The sequence below is a fragment of the Mauremys reevesii genome, linkage group 7 (assembly GCF_016161935.1).
Source record: "Mauremys reevesii isolate NIE-2019 linkage group 7, ASM1616193v1, whole genome shotgun sequence".
In the NCBI taxonomy this organism is placed as follows: domain Eukaryota; kingdom Metazoa; phylum Chordata; order Testudines; family Geoemydidae; genus Mauremys; species Mauremys reevesii.
The window spans coordinates 17,849,781-17,873,998 of record NC_052629.1 but is presented as its reverse complement, the minus strand read 5'-3'; the positions used below and the strand labels follow the sequence as shown (position 1 = coordinate 17,873,998).

Genomic DNA, 24,218 nt, shown 5'->3' with positions numbered 1-24,218 from the left:
TCCCTGGAAAACTAAGAACTCACTGATCCTTAATATTCTTTCATGATGTATGATTAGGGTGTGTACAAAGAGTTATGGATATGTGCTAGAACTGTGTTCTTAAAATGTATCTGGCAAGTGATGCATAAGCACAGTCAGCCGTAGACAAGGCATTTGTGCCTGGTCATCAGTCAAAGACAATGAAGATACATTTACATAAAAGGTAAACAAAGCCATCAACCTAGTGAAGGGGGTGGGGAGAGATTCTTTCATTTGGTGACCCCTAGTTCTTGTGTTATGAGAAGGAGTAAATAACACTTCCTTATTTACTTTCTCCACTCCAGTTATGATTTCATAGACCTCAATCATATCCCCCCTTTGTTGTCTCTTTTCCAAGCTGAAAAGTTCCAGTCTTATTAATCTTTCCTCGTACGGCAGCCATTCCATACCTCTAATAATTTCCATTGTCCTTTTCTGAATCTTTTCCAATCCTAATATATCTTTTTTGAGATGGGGTGACCACGCCTGAATGCAGTATTCAAGATATGGGTGTACCATGGATTTATATAGAGGCAATCTGATATTTTCTGCCTTATCTATCCCAGTCATAATGCGAACAGAATGTTGGGAATCTTTTTTGACTGCCACTGCACATTGAGTGGATGTTTTCAGAGAACTTCCACAAAGAGATCTTGGAGTCATTCTTGAATTGTAACAGCTAATTTAGACTCCATCATTTTATATGTATAGTTGGGATAATGTTTTCCAATGTGCATTACTTTGCATTTATCAACACTGAATTTCATCTGCCATTTTGTTGCCCAGTCACCCAACTGATCATCAATCAACTGATTGTATACAATATTACTGTATTATAAAAGTGTATCAAGTAAGGTATTTTATGAAAACTAATGACACCTTGGTAATTAATATCATTGTGAAATGTATATATTAACACTATATGAGCAACATGGATACTCAGTTATATTATGCTTTAAAGTCTGTGACCAAACAGAGGGAGAAACTGGTTCTCTTTAAAGAAGCAATGGACCTTATTATTCATCTCAATGTTCCAGAAGAGGGCTAGACATTTCAGGGCAGATGGTTTTGGAGAAATTTGGGATGTGGGGTGTATTGGGTCACTTAGCTAGTAGTAACTAAGGTTGGTGGAGACCAAAATGTGGCTGTGGTGTAACCAGCGGGCTGCTGGATTCAGAGCTGTTGAACTGGGGCTGCTCAAGACACAAACACTCAGTGCACGCTTGTATGCTGGCTAGGAGCCTCCAGACAGGGAGCTACAGCAGCAGAGCATATTAGAGCACTCAGGGTTACAGGACAAGCAGCGACACAACCTCTCACTGATCTGGATTGCACTAGACAAGACAACGTGACAAGAATATATTCACTTGTGCAATAGGTTCAGGGTTCCAGACAGAGCCAGGCCACGCTGTGGTTGAAAGAGTGCTAGCAATGGCTTCCAGTTGATGGTTGTATTGCTCTACCACCAATTTCCTGATAAGTGTTGTTAGGTTTATTTTCCCCAAGGTCCAGATCCCCCAATTTCACAGAGAAATGCAAGGCTGGGGCCAGAGAAGCAGGAAACTTGGACTTTTCTGTAACACCTCCTATTCAAGATTGGTGGCATTTTAGGAGGCAGGGCTTCCCAATCTAGTGGAGCGCCATCTAGTGGAGCCCCATCTAGTGGATGCTCAGGAACCATTAGGAAGGGACATCCTAGTTCCACAGAAGCAGGCACACTTCACATGTCTCTGCCATTCTCAGTGCATCATCATTGGTCCCTTTCTTACCTAGTAATTTAGCTCTTGGAGTTCTGCTGACGTAGGTTAGATCCTCTGCAACTGCCAGCAGTAACTACTGAAGGATCTCAGGGGGAACTGATACAGTTCTGAGCAGAAATTCAAAGGGTGTGCAGGAAACTACAACAAACTTTCACCAATACCTTGCCCCATCTCTTCATAATCCAGTAGTGCATCTTCTAATACCTTGAATACCTGTGAATTCACAATCTTGAAGGTAAGTTTCTCAATAAGAAAAAAGAGCTTAGATTTTACCAGCTGTCAATTAGCTCCCACCTGAATACTTCTACCCAGCAACCCATGTGTTTATAGTTCTGCTTTATCTTTGCAATATTCACTTATATGAACACAGATAGCAGTGATATTTGCCCTACAGCATGAGTGCCATATTGTGTGGGATGAAGGAAAGGAAACGAGATGAATAGGGTATGCAGATCCCAATTAAAAAAGAGTGAGAAGTGCACATCCTCTGAATTTATGAAACTCAAATTCATAGTATACTGGAAAAATTGCTCTAAGCAAAGCACTTTGGGAGGTTATTATTCAAAAAGCATGCAGGTATTGAAATTTTAGCAGCATGTAGGAAGAAAAAGTCTTATAATAGTGCTGAGGTGCCAAAGATGTTGTCATGCCTTCACTATCACGCAGATTGTAACAATAATCAAGGCAAAGTAAGGAGAAAAAGAGAGCTACGTGTACATATACTGAGTTATATCTTGCCTTTCATGTAGTTCAGTTGCTAGTGCGAGTTGCCATAATAATTTCTTTCTGGGAAAGGCAACCACATATAATTTGAAACTTTTCCCACCACAATACCACATTTTTGTATCTAAGGTTCTGTATGGTCTGGAAGTGGAAGTGGAATGGCATATGCAATGAATGAAGGAAGGCAAAAAATAAATACAGGAACAAAAATAACTTTGTTCCAGACCGCGTCTGATTTCCCTCACTCAGTATGTTTGGCAGCATTCTGTGTGTCTAGAAAAGTGACACATGTATTAAAATAATCATAATGGTATATGTACTTGGGGGCACTCTCTCTTTTAAAAGTTTGCTAAAAAAATAGATAATGAATGGCCCTGATTCTTCAAACCTTTATATCTGAACATCCTGCGTTGAAAATAATGGGATTATAGGCCTGTTCCTGCAACACTGAAGTTAATGTTTTTTTTTACCCATTGGCTTCAGGAAGCATAGGCTCAAACTCCACATTCAGGAATTGACATCTCAGGAGCAGGCCTTAAGAAAGCAATGAGTGCTTTGCAATACATAAGGAGCTGTATTTGTTACGCCATGAAAATGTCTTCTATTCAAATATGGTAGCTTGGGGCTACAATTCTTGATGAAGGTGGAGTTAGCATAAGGCAAGACTGGAAAAGACTGGGCTGGCCAGTTACCCTGGAGGGGCACCATCTGTCACAAACGAATAAGGAGAAGAGGAGAATGTAATTTGAAGTTGAACATAGCTGGAAAAGATCCAGCAATTCAGAGTCATCAGTGTGGAAAATAACATACTGACAGGTCTCCAGGACAAAAAAAGAAGAAGCTTAATTTAACCCTTTATTATTACAACTGCTTGAGTGAGTCTTAATGAACTGCTTGATGTCTGTAAAACACTTTTGAAACAGAAAAGTATTATGTATAATACATGATGCACTGTTTTTGTTTTCTTTAATGCTATATAGGATATAGAGCTGTATAGTGAGTGACAAAGGAAACTGGTGCTTTAGGAAAATCAAAAGTTGTATAGCTCCAGAAGATAGAATAGTACAGTCACAAACTTGAGCACATCTTTAGAGTATTGACCAACTCTTGTACAATGACTTGAACATCTGGATCAAGCCAAAAGGAAGAAACCACAGTGTGAACCAGTTTACAGTACAGCACGTACTAAAAAAAAAAAAAAAATGAAGACCAGTCACCCACTTACCTCGAAAAAGAAGGCCAATTCCTTTCCAAATATTAGACACCCAAGGGAAGTGGTGAAAGCCCCCTCACTTGAGTCACTTAAAATTGAAGGTAGCACTATAGAATATACAGTTGAGATAATGCACGCCTTATCAAGGAATAAACAATCTAATGGATCTTTGGCTTCCATCATTAGCGGTTCTCTGGGTCACTGATTTTATTTAATATTAGTTTTGGGGACTAGGATATTCAGTGAAATGAGATTTAGGTAATTTTAGTCCTGGTGCCAAGAGCTGCACATTCCACAAGCACTGTCTGAGACTTATCTGGTTGTCCCCTTCAGCATATGATGTATTGCAACTCATAGTGGGCAATTAAAGATAATCCTATCAGTATACTGAAATTATAGTCCTTTTCCATTGGGACCTATAAGAAATAATCATGTTTATTATCCATTTTTCTGTTTCCCTCTGTGAAGTTTTCAGATTAACTGGCCAGAATAAATTTGAAGAGTCAGTCATCATTTCAGGAATCCTGGTGCCAGAGGGCTTCTAACACCTATGGTATTTTTAGCTCTCCTGCCAAACATTTTTTTCCCCTTCATTCATTTGCAACTTGGCTGCTATTTGTATTTGATACTCGGGGAGGGTGGGGAAGGCAGCATTATTTAGCCCATGTCCCAGTCCACATTGGAAAAAAAACCCTAACAACACTTAATACTGATTTTATATAACTTTGAATGACATCACATCACTGCTTCCAATTCATTCTTCCCTTACAAGGGCAATATTGTACGTTCAGCAAACTGTCAGAGATACTAAAAATGGCTTGGGAGCAACAATAATTGTGAATAGAGTGAGTAGGTTCCCTGTTCTGACTTGTTTCAGGGGCTCAACTGTTGGAAAACAGCCTAAAAAAATACCAATTTAGAGAGGGGAAAGAAAGGGACCTAAGGCATTTGCAAAGGCCAGACATTAGTTCCATTTAGGGCTTAAACCATCCCACACTTAATTGTAGGTCTGCTGCATTAGCTTGTAGGGGTAGTAAAAGCATGTAATTTGAGCTAATCAGATCGGCACAGGAACTGGGTACTTAGTGCCAAGTGAGACCACGGAACAAAAGGACAAATGTGATTCCAGAAAAAGTAGCTTTTTGCAGAACACACAAAATCATAGGCAATTTTTGCAAACCAGTCGTTCCGAAAAAGCACAGAAAGAAGTGTAAGAATCAAAGTATCTAAGACGCTTTGGGGTACAATCCCCTTTTGAACTGTGAAACATTTGGTCCAGCCTTTAGGCAGTCCTCACACAGGCAGAACTCCCATTAAACTCAAAGGGTGTGCAGGCACTCTGGGACTGAGCTCTAAAATCAAAAGGCCCATGTCAGTGCCCAGTGATCCCTAATAGGTAAATTGGATAGTAGGTGGATATGATCAGTGGCAGGGGGAAAGAATCCTTCCCCCGGCTGTGGAGCAGCTGCAGAGTCACTCTATGGAGGCTACTTGAACCTGCTGGTCCAAATAGTTCTCCATACCCCTTATCTGCTGTCACTTTGGGGTGGATGGATGGATGGAAGATTTCACTGTGATAGATCTTGCAGCTCCCCCTCAGATCACCCCACATGAGAATTCAGTACCACTGAAGATATGAGGGCTGAGATACAGTGCGACAGTGTCCCTCTGTCCATCCTTATGGCTGAATTTTGTCCTCGGATATGTATATCTAATTCCCATGAACATCACTGAAGATGTGCTTTTGTATCTCAGGGCAGAATTTGGTCCTAATTACTTTAATCCTTTCCTGGAAAATACATTGCAAGGGAACTATCTTGGTCCATGTGGCCCAAGGTCTCTCCTTCTCTAGCCGCTGTAATGAAATGTAGTTTGCTATATGAAAATGTATTGAGGCAAATAATAAATATCTGTCTGAGACACTTGCTGAGAAGATAGTGTGCTTAATAACTTGTGGCCACTCTTGAAAGAGTTCTGTTCTGCCTGTTTTAAATCAGGTTTCCACTCCCCCCCGCCTCATTGAAATATGATGTGATATGGTTTCAATAAAGACTAATGTGCACAGATTAGCATGATTAATTGTTTTCAAATCACAGTTGTTTCTGGAGTGGTGTTAGCATAAAAAATACTGGTAAATCAGTTAGCCAAATATCAGTCAATTGCTGTTTGTTTATATATGTTTTGCATCTGATTTAACCGTCTGACCTTACCATTAAAAACATGACTGATAACCACCTGAAAGTGAGGATTCCCTCTCCCTCCAGAGGGAAAACAAGCCAGATTTTTCTTTCAGTTGTATCCCATACAATTCCAGCAATATGCTACATCAGCATAGAATTTGAACCAATGTTACAAAGACTGAGTTGGCCAGAAAATATTTTTAATTTCCCCATTGAAAATTTGGACAAAAATGAAAAATGTTCTGTTTTTGTCCAAATTTTAGTGGAAAATGCTGACTTTTTGTAGAAAAATCAAAACCCAAATATTTTGGTCCCCAAACTGAAAATTAAGCAAAAATCAGATCATTTTTTTTCAGGTTGTTGCCGAAAATCTTGAGTTATCTAGTGTTTTCTAACAAACAAATGGATTTTTTTTGAGGAAAGCAGACACTTTCCACAATAAATTAAGTGTAGTAAAAACCCAATTGAAAACAAGTTTCATTAATGTTTTTTGATGAACCCTATTTATAGATCCAGAGATCTGAAGGCGAGAAGGGGCCACTAGGATCACAGGTTTCTTATTGAAAAGGTAAATCACATTTAGGCTTCAGTTAAGTGAACTGGATCAGAACCACATTGGCTGGGTGAGGGTAGTGTCAGATGGTCCCTATCCACCCACTAATAAGCCCTCAGGTGTTCAGCTCAGGCCAGCTCCACTAATTCTCCTTACCAATGCGCTCTGGGATCACCGACTGCATTTTTCTGGCTGATTCCTGCAAGGGAACACTATGGTTACCTGCCCAATCTCCCATTTTCAGCACATCTGTCATCCTTCAACTATAGCATCACCAGGACTAACACAAAAATAAGGTCTGATTGTGTCAGAATATGAAGTGTAAACATTAAATAAAGCATTTAAAAGCAGAAGAGTTGTATCTGCTAGAAAATAATTTATGAGCCCTATACTTAGAGGAACAATGGATGTATTATTGAATGCATTATGATTTGTTTGAATCTGCGTGGTTCATATGAAGATTTGCAATTCTTTTCTCAGGTGATTTAAAAGGGAACTTCTTACTCTATCAGCAGATCATTTTTGTTTTTAAAATCATAAGAAAAACCGTCGAATAGAGGAGAAAATAAAAGGAAAAATCTGGCTTCAATTGTCATGTAGCTTACAGGATAGAGAACAATTCCATCAATAAAAAGAGTGAGTACAGAATAGAAACATGTTGCTGTGTTTGGTTTAGTCAGATCCTCTTGCTACTTAGAATTTATCTGATATTAAATATTCAAGATTTTAAAGAATGGGTCCCTGAGGTTCAACTTTTAAATCTATGTTTAGTTGCTTAAGTGGCCAGATTTTCAAAGCGCCGAGCATCCAACAGATCTCATTTGAGATGGAGCTGAAAGTTATAAATAAATACATCAGTTCCAAGCGGGAAATTCTGATTGCAACCTTTAAGTCCCAAATTTGGATGAAAAGTCAAAATAGAAAACAATTTTTGGAGCAAGAACTTCTGAAAAATTTCAATTAGGAAATCTCAGAATGTTTTGTTTCAACATTTTTTTACCAAATCAAAATGTTTTGACTTTCCTAAATTGAACTGCTACATTTTAGTTTGTCCATCTAAAAGGAAAAGTTTACTTTTGGGTCAATAGACATTAATCTCTACATCCCTCTAAGCCATCTGGGTTCTTCATGCCCCATTCTTTTCTATTGGCCTTTCTCCCCAAACAAACTACATTCCTCATAATGCATTAATGGTCTTTCCTGGTAGCTGAGCTGCCACGGTGCCTCATGGGAATTTATTTGTCAAAACCCTGTTTTCTGATAGAAAAATGTTTCTTTGAAAATTTTCAACCAGCTTTACATTGATGTCAATGGAGTTAGCAATCTAACCTTAGGCATCCTTGCTTGAAAATCTTGGCCTCACATTATAATTGGGTTATTTTCCTGCACTTGAAAACTGTCTTTCACTATAATGTCCAGTTTTCAATTGCTCTTTCAAAGCTACCCATTACCTTGTCTTTGTCCAAAGTTGAATATATCTGGAAAGCTGGAAGTAAATCCTTCCATTTTTATGGAATTATTGAAGCAATATCCAGTCATCCCTAGTACACGCATCAGAGTGTTTGCATGTATAAATTCTTGTGCAATTGTGGGTATATAATTATCAAACTCTGTCCAAATATGACCAATAATGCTTCCACTGAAGTCAACAGTAAAACTACCATTGACTTCAATGGGAGAGGAAAAATAGGCTTTAGGATATATTGCGCCTTTAAGATGCAGCCCTGGTGAAGAAGGAGCCATACTGCAGCAGAAATGTTATGGAGAAATACTGGCTGATTCAGCCAGAATTCCTTCAGGGACCTTCGGGAAGCACATGCTGATGTGTTAGCTCTGCCAGCTTTTGAAAGGGTGCAGCTTGTGCTCCCTACTGTGTTCAGCCAGCTGCTGCAGATGGAAGGGTGGAGTCACGCTGCCCTTCCTCTCTGCCTTGGGGAGGCTGGCACAGGGTCTAATCCTGCACCCATTCAAGTCAATAACAAGACTAACAATGACTTTAATGGGCAAAGAATTAATCTTGCAATGCCTGTGCTGTCCCACCAAAATATGGCCAGGATCCGAGCACCAGAATTTGGCCCTTGCTATTTCCTCTGAGTTGTGTTACAGTTAAGCTCAGTGGTCATTCTGGTAAGGAGGAGCGTTGCTCTGTAAGGGTTCTGTCTGCTGGCTGGAGAATTCCTAGATATCATTTGCACAACAATTCTCAGTTTGTTGAAAATTAGATGGTAGATAGAATTTTTAAATCCATGATCTCTGTTTGTGCATTGGGAAGGAGAATTTGCTGCAGAAATTTAATCCTGGCTTTTATTTATATTTTCTATTCTCTCCCCTTCACCTTCTCCTACTTCCCTCCCCCCCCCCCTCAAAAGAAAGAAAATCCTTGATAGGAAACACATACCTTCTTAATCTGTATTCTTGTTGAATGATAAGAAGAGGAGCCCTCATGTCTACAGTTTTTAGACAGCATAAAGTCTATTAGAAACAATGGAAATCATCAAAGCTGAGCCCTAGGGAAAACAAACTCTCCCATCTTGCTGTCTATACATGAAGAAATTCTGATATTAGGTGTTGTAACTGACACGATTTGACATGCTCACTGAATTTTGAATAATTGCTTCTTGCTGAAAACATATATTTCCTTTTTACTATGTGGCTGATGCACTGTGCTTGGCATTTTTAAGAGAGACATAAGGAAACAGTTGCTTTGTGGGTTGAAAATAAAAGGCCTCCTGCTCTCTGAAAGACTCAGGCACAATTATGTCCTGGAACCACACTGTGGGGTGGATCTCTCCTCTGCAATGTGGAGAAGAGCTGAGAATCCATAGTAGATTTAGACACAGACTTGGGTTTCTGGGCTGAAAGGCACTGGGGTTCCAGTTTGGATTGACTCTTACCAAAATCTCACAAGTTGTTTTCAAGTAGCAGAAAACTTGGGCAGAAGTCTCACAAGAATGGCTGTTCTTATATGTTTTTGGGTAGATCAGGCACCTGATCCTGCAAAACAGGCACTTTTTGATTGTGGATTCAGTGGAAATCCTCACAGGAGTAGTCAAATACTATTCAGCCTGAGTAAAAGAGGGCAGAATGTAGCTCTTAGTCTTGGCCCATATGAGACCAATGATAAAGTAACTGTGACTGGAAGCTGAAGGTCTGCATGCAAAAACAGCTTTGAGAAATTTGATAGAACATTGACAAACAGGCCTTTGTGGGATATTTTTCCTAGAGATTATGCTAAAACCACAGTTTGTGCAAGGTGAACTGTACAAGATTAAAAACTCAAACAATGTATGGAAGTGTAAAGTTGAAGTCAGTAAGACTGTACATTTATTGAAAACTTTTTGTGATTCATTGCAATCCAGTGAATATTACATACATATGGTATCGGTTCACTATGACAGCACCAACTTCCCTGTCACTTTGGATTTTGTCTTTTACGATGTTAGGGAAATGTGTCCGCTCAAAAAAATGAATGCCATATATATCACATAATACACCATAAAGTGTTATATCTTGTGTTATGTATCAGTTAAAAGCCACCAGGAATCAATCCATGTTACAGAAGTTCAAGGAGTTTCTTCATAGTCTATAGCTGCCATCCAGCCGCTATGCAAATCTTACTCAAAACTAGTTTGCTGAAGCAAGTCTTTAGTGTTAGAGAATTATAACCCACTTACAATCCAGCAACTGGAGGTGTAGTGAAGACACAGCAGTATTATGGAGTACAGAAAAATTAATTAGGTGGGCCCTTAATTTCCCAAACACGTTCTTTCATTTTGGACTAAAACTTTTTTGGAATTTGCTTTATAAAATGAATTTTGGAGCATTAGGCTTTCAGTATAATGTCTCTGCGAAAATGTGTTGCTAATTAATATAGAGAGTTTGGAGAAAATAACAAAGCTTTTTTGCTCCTTGAATATTTGAGAAGATCATCCACAGAATGCAGTCAAGAATCCCCTTTTGTCATGCTTTTCATATGAGGTATATTATCTTTGTGATGCACGTCTGTAATGTACTAAATATACTTCTGTCCTTTTTGTATGCTGTCAGCAGATATATTGAGAGCCACCCTTTATACTTTGAACTGACAAGCAGTGTTGGAAATTTCAAATGGTGATATTTATATTTGAATTTACAAATCAAAATTCATGCTGCTGTTGGTTTGTTGTGTAAATCATCCAAAAGGGAACAGAAATAATACCAAGTGATTAATTTAAATAGTCACACAGTGTTGATTTAACTTTCACTCCGAGTGGATTTCATGAATACTTGCAGTGAACTGCTCTCAGATGACCTGCAGACCAAGAAAAAAATTGCAATAATTTTGAACAGTGAATAAATCTGAGAAGCTCTCAGATGATTCGCAGCAGCACAATCATCAGATAAATTATTCAATACAATGTGGATTTTCAAAGTACCCTAAGGGAGCTAGACACCCAGCTCCCACTGCCTTTTGAATGGGATTTGGGTGCAAAACTGCCCTCGGCTTTTTGGAAAATCCTAGCATACATATTATTCACTCTGCTCTGGCTCTAAGGACCCTAGGACTTCCGGGCCTTTCTATAGCAAAGCTCCTCGGTGAAATCTGTCACTATCCCTCAACTCACTACACACCGGAGAATAGCAGGACTAGGTAGGATGGTCCAGCATAGAGAACATTAGAGTGGGAGCTTAGAGTCCTGGATTCTATTCTCATCTTTTTTCATGATTTTCTGGGTAATCACAAGTCAGTGATTTAACTTTTCCTTGTGGCTCAGTTTCCCCAGCTGTAAAATGGGATAATGATGAGAGGTCAGAAAATTGCTCCAAACCTGAAATTTCAGCTCTAGTAATGATGCTCATCCACCATTTTAAAGAGCTTTAAAATCTCTGAATGGAAAGTGGTGGTGGTATTTATTTTTTTTATTTATTATTTGTATTTTGTTGGTGCCTAGGGCCCCAGCCCCTTTGTGCAAGGTGCTGTACAACTACATAACCAAAAATGGCTTTTTTGCCCCAAAGAGCTTACAATCTACATACTTTAGTGATATTATTACTTCTCACAGACAGAGAAGTCAGCCAGTGTCACAATAAAGCAGCCCTGCACACAAGGTTTAGCCTCCTTTGCACTCATAACTCTTAAAAATATCTAGCACACAATAATACTAGTTATACTCTTCACCATCATATTGTCTTTACACTAAGCCTATATCAAAACTCCTGCAGCTGCAAAAATGATTCAACAGTATTTAATATTGACCCCCACCCCCCAAAAAAAACCCGTAAGGAGGAGGAGAGGATGGACTCGGATAACATGATGTTTGTAGCAACCTATGTAGCACACTACATATTTGTAGTCTGAACCCTTATAGTAAAATCCTATTAAATATAGCATAGATGAAAACAAGAGTCTTATTGCAATTTAATAGGGTGCTATGTAAATGACTCTGAAAACCTACAGAATTTAATCGTGAATGATATCCTTGCTACAGGTTTTTTGAACTATATGCTAGAATTCTGTAACATGGCTATTATTGTTTATTAATTCTATAGGATCGTCCAAAAATCTACAGAAAAGTTATACCTTTACATTAAATTCTATAGGATTTTTTCCATAAAAGGAGAACAACAACAAAAATGGCATCCCACAAACATCTGCTAAAATCTGACCGGAAACAACAGACACTCACAACAGCTTGTATCTATTCTTTAGGAAAGAATTTACCCCTGGCCTGCATGTCTCATTAAGTGAATTCTTTGCCAGGCTGTTTACAAAGAAGGATATGGTGACAGATGCTGTAAACAGTCATACATTTTCCAGGGCAGGAAGAAGAAATACAGAAGGAAATCAAGATCACAACAGAATACTGTCAGTAATTTAAAAAGTAGAATGTCTGGAGACTGACAAGCTTTAGGTCCTTATTCACCAAAGCACATAAGCACAGGCTTGATTATGAGCACATGCTTTAGTCCAGGGATCGGCAACCTTTGGCATGTGGCCCACCAGGGTAAGCCCCCTGGCGGGCTGGGCTGGTTTGTTTACCTGTCGTGTCCGCAAGTTCAGTCGATCGCAGCTGCCACTGGCCGCTGTTCACCGCTCCAGGCCAATGGGGCTGCGGGAAGCAGCAGCCAGCATATCCCTTGGCCTGAGCTGCTTCCCGCAGCCCCTATTGGCCTGGAGCGGCAAACCGTGGCCAGTGGGAGCCGCGATCGGCTGAACCTGTGGACGTGGCAGGTAAACACAGTGGCCCGGCCCGCCAGGGGGCTTATCCTGGCAGGCTGTGTTCCAAAGGTTGTCGATCCCTGCTTTAGTCCATCCGTATTAAGCAAAACTTTGAGCTATGCATAGAATTAACTTTATAATAATCATACCTAGTTCTGATATAGCGCCTTTTATCAGTAGATTTCAAAGCACTTTACACAGTAGTATAATTATTCCCATTTTACAGAGAAACTGAGGCACAGAGAGGTGATGTGATTTGCCCAAGGTCACCCAGCTTGCCAGTGGCAGAGCTGGGACTAGAACTAGAGTCTTCAGAATCCCACTCCCATTAAGTCTGTGCCTGAGAGCTTTGCTTAGTGTGAAAGTCTCTTTCCCCTCCCCCCTTGCACAGAATTCTGAAGGAAGCGGAACAAGGGATACCACAAAAGCAATTTAAATGAATTTGCCTTGCTGTGGTAATGTAAGGGACTCAACTATCAGGAAAGATAAAGAGGAGGCTGTGCACATACTATAATTTACCTGAACTATAGGAATTAGATGGAAAATGGAACACCATAAAAAAATCTAATCAATAAGACAATCAGTGAAGGGGTAATCTGCTTAACTGGATTAAGGTTCAAGAGAAGTGCACAGAAGTAAGTCCCATAACAGATCGCTTGCAGAATCAATATTCAGATGTATTTTGATTTCATTTTGTTTGCTTTAAGTAGATGGAAGTGTGTGCCCTAACCTGCTAATACGAGTAATAATGAATAAGAGAAGGCAACAATTCAACATGATTTGAAAGATCTTGAAACTGATGGGTTATTTTTATAATTCAGTCTGTTGAAATGACTATAAGGAGACAAAATATTCACCATAAAACAGGAATAAATATTAATAGTCAAAAACTGCACAAGATTAGGAGAAAATTGAAAAGGAATTAGATCTGTTTCTGGAGAGAAAAATAGTTTGAGGGATTGTAAAAATGGGATGGCCCTAGCAGGATTTCATAAAAAAATTGGATTGACCTTACTGTGTCTAGGGAACTATTGATCCATCTAGTCTGGTGTCCTGTTTCTGGCTCTGACCCACCTTTTGTCCTTGGTAGAAAGGAGGAATAAATCATAGAATCAGGGAATCATAGAAGTGTAGGACTGGAATGGAGCTCAATGGGCCGTCTTGCCCAGTCCCCTGCACACAAGGCAGGACTAAGTAATAACTAGATCATTCCTGAAAGGTGTTTGTCTAACCTGTTCTTAAAAACCTCCAATGACAGAGATTCCACAACCTCCCTAGGCAATAATGCTAACAATCACCAAAAGCCAACTGAGTGCTGTAATGTATCAATATAAAATCATATATGATGAAAGGCTCTACACACCATTGAAGCCTTTAACATGGGATTTATGTGGTACATACGTCCCTTTGCAGGTTCTCTGCATTGAGGTGAATTTTATCATTCAACAACCTTGTCATTGCAAATCTGGTACAAGAAACCCATTTTACTCTAAGGTACTTTTGCAAGATTAGTGTTAAAAATTCCAATGTGCCTAGGATTTTTTTTTTGAGCAAATGAGAATAATGACCAGCTGCTTCTACAGAGGACATGATTCTGCAAGGTGTTGAGTGCGTTGGCCCTAATCCAGCAAAGAACTAAAGTACATGCTTAATTTTAAGCAACGAGTAAATCCATTGACACTATTAAGCATATACTTAAATGTTTTTCTGGTCTGGAACCAGGTTGTTCAGCCCCTTGCTAGATTAAGATCTCAGTGCATGGAGGGACAAAGTTTTTTTTAACATTTTTAGGGCAACAATGGTCAGTTGCCCATTACCTTGTACAATCCGACTTGTCTGACTCAGTGATGTTGGGGTGACTTTTAGGGTCTGCTAACATATTGCTTGGTTTCTGACGAAGTTCCTAGAAATGAAAGCTCTGAATTGTTTCAAAGGGACTATGTATCATGGTGAAAAATATTTCCTTTGTTGTTTACCATCAGATTGGTTTTTGCTTAGCTACCTTCCCTTGTTTGAACTCAAGAGAGAAACAATCTGTGTAAATATATTAAGCTAACTTCTGCAGGCATTAATATTTATTATAACTGTACTTCAGTGGACCACTCCTGTAAGGCCAAATCCTGAGGCCAGTGCTGAGTAAAATAGTCAGTGGGAACGGCAGGATTTCAGTTCCTTTAAAGATTTGATCTGCCTTAAAGCAAATTTCTTCACAATACAACTTCAACTAATAGGAGCAGAAATTTGCACACTGCAGCATATTGAAACAATATTGGACTTTATTCTCCTTCCACTATAAATGAGCTCACTATAAGAAGGTTCTGTTCTAAAGTATAAATATATTTTTGTTGGTTCAATTTTTTTAAATGTACTCTGTGTCATTTTTTCTCCTAGTGTTTAACAGCTTTTCATTGAATCCATTTTTATAACTGACTCTCAGCAGATCCAACGCACTGCAGCCTTCCTAAGTGTCAGATTGTGGGTGGTCCCTTTCATTTAGGGTATCTCTAGCCAAATGTGAATAGAAAACTGCTTTTGGTTCTGCAGTTTTGGACTTTAACCTTAAATATCTACTAGAATGCAATCATCCACATATTACTGGGTGCCAGTAAATAACCTATTCAATTATTCAGAGCTCTAGTGGAATAGATATATTTTCCTTTGGCAATTGGAAGCATTAGAGCAAGATAGTGGCTGTTTTTTTTGTTTTCACATTAAACTGAGTTAGAAATTTTACTGGGAGGGGAGAATTACAAATTGTTTCTTATAGTGAAATAAGAATAATATAGAAGAAGTTCTTTCCTGGTAGACAGGAGGCTAAATTTTGCTCTGTTATATGTAGTGTAAATGGCAGCAGAATTTGGCCTTCTGTCTTTTTACGTGTTAGGCCAGATTTTGGATAGCATAGAGATTTAGAGTATGTCTACGCTTCAAACTGTTATTCCCTGCTCAAAGAGGCATATCTGCTGGAGCTGGCGTGCTAAAAACAGTGTATTACCATAGCAACACAAGTGGTGGGAGGGGCTAGTTGTCCTGGGTACATGCCTCCTCCCATAGCCTCTGCAGTAATGGCCTCACTCTGTTTTTAATGAGCTAGCATGGATATGTCTTCTTGAGCTGAGAATTACATCCCCAACCAGGGCCGGCTCCAGCTTTTTTGCCACCCCAAATGGCAAAGGAAAAACAACAACCTGCTCCCTATTGAGCTGCTGCCGAAGAGGAAGAGAGGGAGTGATGGACCCACTGCCAAATTGCCGCTGAAGACCTGGACATGCCGCCCCAACAACGGACGGACTGCCGCCCCTTTCTATTGGCCGCCCCAGGCACCTGCTTCCTTCACTGGTGCCTAGAGCCGGTCCTGCCCCCAACTCAAAGTGTAGACATACCCCAAGTCTGTGCAGAATTTTACTATTATTTTATGGTATTGTCTCGGAATCCTAATAAAGAATTAGGTCTTCACTGTGCTAGGTCCTGTACAGGTATTTTTAAAAAAAAGACAGTCCCTGCCTCTGAGATCTCACAGTCTAGGTGTTGGAGAGGGCGAAACAGGTGGATGAAATAGACAAACGATAGGGAGAGAATTGAAAGATAAACTAACAATGTAACAGAGTTTAGTAGAAAAGCGGAAGTCTTAGCTTGCCACGTCCCTAATCAAAGCCAAACAGGAGTAATATGTAGGTGCCGCAACAGAGGTGGGTTTAAAGGAAGGATTTAAAAAAGGATAAAGCTGAATTTGACCTTCAGAATTTCTTTTTTTCTCATTCAAATAGTTAGCTGAACAGAATGTGTTTCTTTTGTTCTCTTCGGAAATTGCTACGAGGACATTGACACTACAGCATGCAGTAGTTTGGCTGGAGTGCCGCAAAAGCTTCTGATCTGAAAGAGTCATGTTTGATTCCATCAGACGTTTTCCCTCCCGGAGGACTTTTCTACCATTTTCGTAATACATCAGAGTTATAATGTGCTGCCGCTGCTCCCTTTCTCATAATCATACAGCTCCAATTTGTGGCTCCCCAGAGAGTCATTAGAATGTGGCGGAAGGGCATTGGGTTAAATCTAGTTTTACTCAGCAACCTGTTTTTTATCATATTTTCCTTATGATTCAAGAATGAATTTTGGCACATTGTACACAAAGAAATGCTGCTCTGGGTGGGAGAGTATCTAGTGGTTGAAGCAAAGGATTGTGAGTCAGCAAAGGACTGTGAGGCTGAGGCTTCTGGGTTCTATTCCAGCCTCATCTACGGACTCACTGTGTGATCTTGGACAAGAAACTTGATCTCTGGGATGTGTTTTCATGTCTGTAAAATGGGAATAATAACTCCTCACAGAAGTGCTATGAGACTTGGTTATTCTGGGTGAGATCCTCACCCCTGCTCTGGACCCCTTATGGTGGTTAAAAGGGCTAGAGCAGTGTACAGGGGCCCTAAAAAGCCTTGTATCAAGCCTGTGGAAGATTCCCTTGGTCCAGGCTCTAAAGTAGGTAGCCATAAGTTTGGATCCTCTTGCAAGCCCTAGTGTAGTGGAAGGCAGGGGGCAGCGCTGCAGACATTTGGGGAAGGACTGTGGCTCACGGGTCAACTCAGGGAGGCTGTCATAACCTAGACAGGCCCCCAGGCCTGTCTAAGTTGCCCGGAGGACAGCCCAGGATTGGAAGCATGCAAAGAAGGTTAAAAGCCAACTTAGTCCCCTCTTTCCCTATGGGCAGCAAATTCTGTGCTGTGCCTCTTAGAGAGACAGTACAGAATTTCACCCAGAGTAAATATAAAGAGCTCTGAGATCCCCTGCTGAAAACAGCTTCTCTATGAAAATGCAAAGCGTTTTTTTTGCGTGTGTGATTTCCTTGATGCCCTGGTATGTGTCATTCTTTTGTCATTCTAAGTTTAGTTATGTGTATAAGGTATTGCAGGAATCAAGGACTGTGCTCCATTTTACTAAAGCCTCAGCACTGAACTATTTATCATATGCCACAGTAGCTAAGGGTGACCAGACAGCAAGTGTGAAAATAGGAGCCTATATAAGAAAAAGACCCCAAAATCAGGACTGTTCCAATAAAATCTGGACACCTGGTCACCCTACAGTAGCTATTATCGCCATCTGAAGAGAATTGCTTTCATTTTCTAATTCTAAAGGCAGAAAAAAGTCTGGTCTCTTGGCTCCAGAGTCTCTGGGCATTTAGGAAAGTGTGAAAATTGTGTAAATTAGAATTTTACTACCTTTAGTGGCAATGGAAGATATGAAATGATTTGTTCTGAAATGAAAGTATGTAATGTTGTATGACAAACAGTTCAATGCTGGGATTTTAGGTAGACAGCGCAATGCAGGGAATAAGGAGCTTGGTTTGGCAGACACATACATATCTGCACCATTCCTTCATTTTATTTAGATTATTCCTAACACAGAGCAATATGTTAGACTTTCCTCCATGTACATATGTTATAGTGACATGACTGAACATACCCACAGAGTATTGTGTTGTGTATTGTGACTTGGGGAGAACTCTTGTTTATACAGGGAAACAGCCTGCAGTAGCTAGCTACTCCACATTAACTCCTTGTGTAGACATTCCTCCTGCACACTAAGAATGCCTTTGTGCACAGTAGCTTAATTCACTCTGGAAGTGCATTAAGCTAAGCCACCCAAGGGTACTTTTAATGTGCAGTAGAGTCTCCAATTGGGGAATTAGTGCGCAATAGCCAGTGTGTTGTAAATTCACACTCTAACTTGCTGCACACTAACTTTCCCCACATAAAAATGCCTCAGGAAAAGGAAGACCTCATTACAGTCCTTTTTCAAGGGAAAACACACAGGCTGATGCCTTTGGACTGTAATAGGAAATCTCTGGCTCGTAATGAGAACAACTAGCTATTGCACATGGGGCAACCAGGCCTTAAGAGAGAGGATTTCTTTAAGTATGTTCAGCATAATCAGGGTATGTCAATGGGCCAAATTCAGTTACAATTGCTCATACCAGATCTGAACTTCACCCGATCTGTGAAATCTCTTTCCTGCTCTGAAAGGACACCCATTGATTATTGGACTTCCTCTTTCTTCCAACTAATTGTCCACTTCTTAGGACAAGTATGGTATTGGGCTACATGAAATTCATTCCTGTGTGGCTGCCACGAGCTCACCATAGCAAAATGGCTGTTACATTTTTCCATGGAAAGTATCTTAAAGGGATGTGTAGTACCAATGTTTTTCTGGTGTCACTGCGTAGGGAGATTTGGTCCAATTCTCCACTGTCTTGCAATATTTTTAGTTCTTTGCATTTACTTTGCATAAGTGTAAATTACTATACACCGGCTCTACCCCAATATAACGCTGTCCTCGGGAGCCAAAAAATCTTACCGCATTATAGGTGAAACTGCGTTATATTGAACTTGCTTTGATCTGCCGGAGCGTGCAGCTTTGCCCCCCCGGAATGCTGCTTTACCGCGTTATATCCGAATTCGTGTTACATTGGGTCGTGTTATATTGGGGTAGAGGTGTACCACCAAAACACCCATGGATATAGTCTGACCCATCTTGTAGACAAAACCCCTACTCTTTCTCTCTCTTGTCTATTTAGATTGTAAGTGCTTTAGGGCAGGGACTGTCTACTACTTTGTGTTTTTACAGTGCCTAGTGCCAGCACAGAAAGACCCCGATCTTGGCTGGTCCATAGACATGACCATCATAAAAATTATTATTATTAATAACAACAGCAAGACAGGTTGTTTGGTAAAGGTAAACAAATGTTATCCTCATTTACCCTAATAAGAGCCTTTTGACATCAGTGGATTTAGGTTTGGGAATAATATGGTGCAAAGCTACCCCAAAATTGTCCCACTGGGAGCAATAACAATAATATATGAGCCAAATTCTTTCTTAATTTATAGCCACCCTCTTGCCAACCCACTGATTTCAGTGTGTCAAAATCTGCTCTCATTCACACTGGTTCAATTCTCTGTAACTGAGAGCTGGATTTAGCTCTTTTACATTAATGGGTCACAAGATAGTGTAATTGAGAAGAGAATTTGGCCCCATTATCTGTGAGGAAAATTGACTAATGTTTCACAAGGCACTGAATCCATTTATAGACACTAATTCAGCAAAACACTTAAGCAAATGCTTAACTTTAACAGGCTTAAAGCTAGAAGTCCTATTGACTTTAATGGGACTGAAACTCATGCTTAGAATAAAGTACATGCTTAAGTGTTTTTCTGAATCAGAATTGTTTGCTGAATTGGGGGCTACACAGTGTGTAGGGATCTGAATTGCTTTCAGATGTTAGTAAATAACATGTTAGTAAGTGATGTGATCTTATTACAGTCTGAGAGTAACTAGTATGTACACTTTAAATTTTATTTCCTAAATATTCCTTTAAAAAAGACTTTAATGCAATCATAACCACCTACAGTAACACTTCATAGTACCATAACCACCTATGTTCAGCAAGTCTGGAAAACTATGGTGGCAAAATCCTAAACCTTCAGACTGTCAAACAAAGCCAAGCAGTTCTTAATGTTGGCTTGGATGTGATGGTATGATTCAGCTGTCTCTGTTATCTTGAAGTTGTTTTTTCAAGTGCTCTAACTAGGCGAGCAAGTGTGAACATCAACTTCCTGACATGCAGTCACCAATTTGTAGCTTTTACTCTAAACAGATTATTTTAAAAATGATAACACTGAATTGAATGACGAAAATTTCCTTTGATTTATTGGCAATAAGTGCCATAGCATTCCCTAGAAAACAAACAGTTTTCTTAGCTAGATTGGGAGACCAGTTATCCTAGGATGATTTATATTGCTGTGAACGACACTTTCCAGTACTGCTGTGCCCAGACAATGGGACAGCTCAAAAGAGCTAAAGCTACATATATAAAATACAGTCCCAGAGAAATTACATTCTAATCTCAAGATTGCAGGTTTCTGTTAAAACGGCACTGGTGAATATTTGTTTTTGCCATTTTAACAGCATTCAGATATAAGAGTTAAATGGAAAATATTTTTGATGGATCTGTATGATATAGAGCCTTGAGAAATGCAAACTCAATCAGAACATATAGTGTTCTCTGCTGTATGTCACCATGTACTTGGACTATGTCAGTTTCTAGTGCCACATAACCATTTTAATTTTTGCACGTGGTTGAGCACGGGTTATACAACTTGATTAATCAGTTCTTTGTTGGTCTGAAGTATATGACAGTTGTCTATGTAGGTGGCTTTGCCACTCTTGAGGGCGTTAATTCCATAGGCTAATTGGTCATTGTGTACTGTGCCCCAGAATTATAACTCTCCTTGTATTTTTGCCACTTATGCCATGTCTTGGCTTGTTTGTTTGGTGACTGCCATTTTCTAGGAGATGGTATGTTACCTGATCTGTTATAGTGTTCCTCTGTCTTCTTTTGGGTTGTTGGTAAGCTTCCAGATGGTTATCTATGCTTTCTTGCTGCAGAGGGTCATGCCCACACTCTTAGTGAGTTTCTGCCATGACTTCTGTTTTTCCTCCTTTATGGCAGAGACCAGTTCTTTGCTGGGTGTGATGGTATCCTCAGCAAATGGGTCTGCTTCAAACCTCTGCTTGTATTTTGTGTTCTGATTTAATAACTCAGATGTTAGGCCTGGCACATAATTTGTTCTGCAGCCTTCTGAAATATTCTTATTTTAGATAATGGACTCCACATTCACAAACTGATCATATTTTTCTGGTATTGGCTCTATCTTTCTTACCACGGCATCGAGGTTGCCAAAATGTTATGGCTGCATTGATCTGGATGTGATGGGACAGTGCTGGAAATGTGGACTCAGAGCCAAACTAAGTTTATTACACAAACCTGCTATGTTGCTGCAAACAAATGCCAGATCAGGGTTGTAGCCCCCTCTCCATCAGCTGTATTGAAAGAACTGGGGAGCTTGGGGTCATGAATTAAGCTTAAGTGGTATGCATCTGCCCAGGATTCTACTAGTTCACCATTTTTCTCAGTTACACTGTAGCCCCATTTGATGCTCTGATTGTTAGTCACCAGTGATTACTCATGTTTTATCATGTTTGAGGTTATGTGAGCTAGTGAACTTGAATTGTTTGCACAGCAGTTTGTAGACTGATGTGATGGAAATGCCACTAATGTCTACAGTCAGGATTTCAAAGTCATTATTATCGGTCACAGATGTTGTGTGGATGACATCAGATTTCATGAAAATGTCAATACCATATTGCTCGTGCGGTCTTTCAATGGTCAAGTTCATCCCAAATATCTTCTAGAGGCATAACACCTGGCAATTGTAGTCAGCATACATTTTGGCTATAAGGTCTTGTTTGACATGCGAGAGCGCTTGACATTTTCTGAAATTATGTCCGTGCCACCCTGATGAAGACCCTTTTGAATGACAATGACGACTGCATTGACCTTCATGTACAGTTGGTCAGTTATGCTGATGACTGTGTCAGTCTGCAAGCATAGACATATAATTTGTTTATATTGTATTGGTAGGTGTACAGCTGGAGTCTCAGATTCAGAGAATCTAACAGGGGCCACAATGTGAATACTTCTGCTATAGCCCCAATGGAGCCACAGAACTTCAGGCATATAACACTACTAAATCACCTCTATAAACTGTATGAGCATCTCATTTTAAACCACCTATTACCAAGCACTGAAAAACACCTAATCCAGGAAAGGCATGCACCAGTCGAGTGCTGACACCACTCAATACACAGAAGATGACCTCAAAAAGGGTGTGGTAACAGGAATGGTGTTTGTTGACCTATCAACAGCATGACACAATGAATCGTTGAAGGCTCTTCATTAAAATATACAACATGACAAAAGATCACCACTTTGTATGACTGATACAATCTCTACTAGAGAAGTGAGGTGTTTTTTTTGTCAAACTGTTGCAATATTCCATCTCAGGATGTACAACTTTGGCCATACCATCTGGAAATGCCAGGGAGGGAGCTGGGTTTGGAGGATTTTGTGAGGTAGGAAATCATCTTATTTGTAAATGTTGGTTTATTAGTAAGTTAACCTTAACACTTTCTTTCCCCAAACCCTATTTTCTGTTCACAATAAAGTTTGTCTTCTCCCCATCCCACCTCCCATGATAGTGTTATTTTTGGTTTATATCTATATATACATTGAGGGGTGTCACTTTGAATGGAGGCACCAAGTGCTAAGAAACAGTAAAACCCGGGACCCACTCCACTTGAGGAGTGGGGAGAAGCTGTTCCAAATGCTGGTAATACCAAGAGCCTGGGAGAGAAAAGGGAAGAGACGTGAGCCACACCTCGGCGGGAGAGCAGCTTAGATCATAGAAACATAGGACTGGAAGTGACCTTGAGAAGTCATTAAGACCAGCCCTCTAAGCAGAGGGAGGACCAAGTAAACCTAGCCCATCCCTGAGAGGTGTTTGTCCAACCTGTTCTTAAAAATCTCTAATGACGAAGTTTCCACAACCTCCCTTGGAAGCCTATTCTAGAACTTAACTACCCTTATAGTGAGAGAGTTTTTTTTTCTAATAACTAACCTGAATCTCCCTTGCTACAGATTAAGCCCATTACTTTTTGTCCTACCTTCAGTGGACAAGCAGAAGAATTTATTGCTGTTCTCTTTATAACAACCCTTAATGAATTTGAAGACTATCAGGTTTCCTCACTGCTAGTCTTCTTTTCTCAGGACAAAACATGCCCAGGTTTTTTTTAACCTTTCCTCAGAGGTCAGGTTTTCTAAATCTTTTATCATTTTTTGTTGCTCTCCTCTGCTGTCTCTCCAATTTATCCTTTTCTTCCCTAAAGAATGGTGCTCAGAATTGGACTCCAGATGAAGGCTCACCAGGGAGAGTAGACTGGGAGAAGTCTACTCTGCGTCTGACGAAGTGGGTATTCACCCACGAAAACTTATGCACCAATACATCCGTTAGTCTTTAAAGTGCCACAGGACTCATTGTGCTTTAGACTGGGACAGTTACTTCCCATGTCTTACGTATGATACTCCTGTTAATGCATCCCAGAATGATATTAGCCTTTTCCACAACTGCATCACATTGTTGACTCTAATTCAGTTTGTGATACACTATAGTACTCAGATCTTTCCCAGCAATACTACCACTTAGCCAATTAGTCCCCATTTTGTAGTCGTGCATTTCATTTTTTGCCCCTATGTGAAGTACTTTGCATTTGTCCTTATTGAATACTATCTTGTTGACTTCAGACCAATTCCAACTTGTCAAAGTAATTTTGAATTCTATTCTGTCCTGCAAAATGTTTGCGAACCCTCCCAGTGTCATGTCATCTTTACTCCATTATCCAAGTCATTAATGTAAATATTGAATAGTACCAGATTCAGGACTCAGCCCTATGTGACTCCACTAGATACATCTTCCCACTTTGACAGTGAACCATTGATAACTACTCTTTGAGTATGGTCTTTCAACTAATTTTGCAACTACCTTATGGAAACTTCATCTAGACCATGTTTGCTTATGAGAATATCATGTGAACTGTGTCGAAAGCCTTACTAAAATGAAGATATATCATGTCTACTGCTTTCCCTCTATCCACTAGGCCAGTAACCTGATCAAAGATTGCTTTGGCA

At 39.9% G+C, this 24,218-nt stretch overlaps 2 long non-coding RNA genes across 2 annotated transcripts in view; both read left to right on the top strand.

The window, feature by feature from the left end:
• Positions 1 to 24,218, top strand: part of LOC120368577 — a 73,441-nt gene that overhangs the window by 21,485 nt on the left and 27,738 nt on the right. The gene's annotated exons all lie outside the window — the stretch shown is intronic.
• Positions 5 to 7,063, top strand: LOC120368578. The gene is made up of 3 exons (XR_005582657.1): positions 5 to 202; positions 6,405 to 6,462; positions 6,928 to 7,063. It is a non-coding gene; the product is annotated as an uncharacterized LOC120368578 (long non-coding RNA).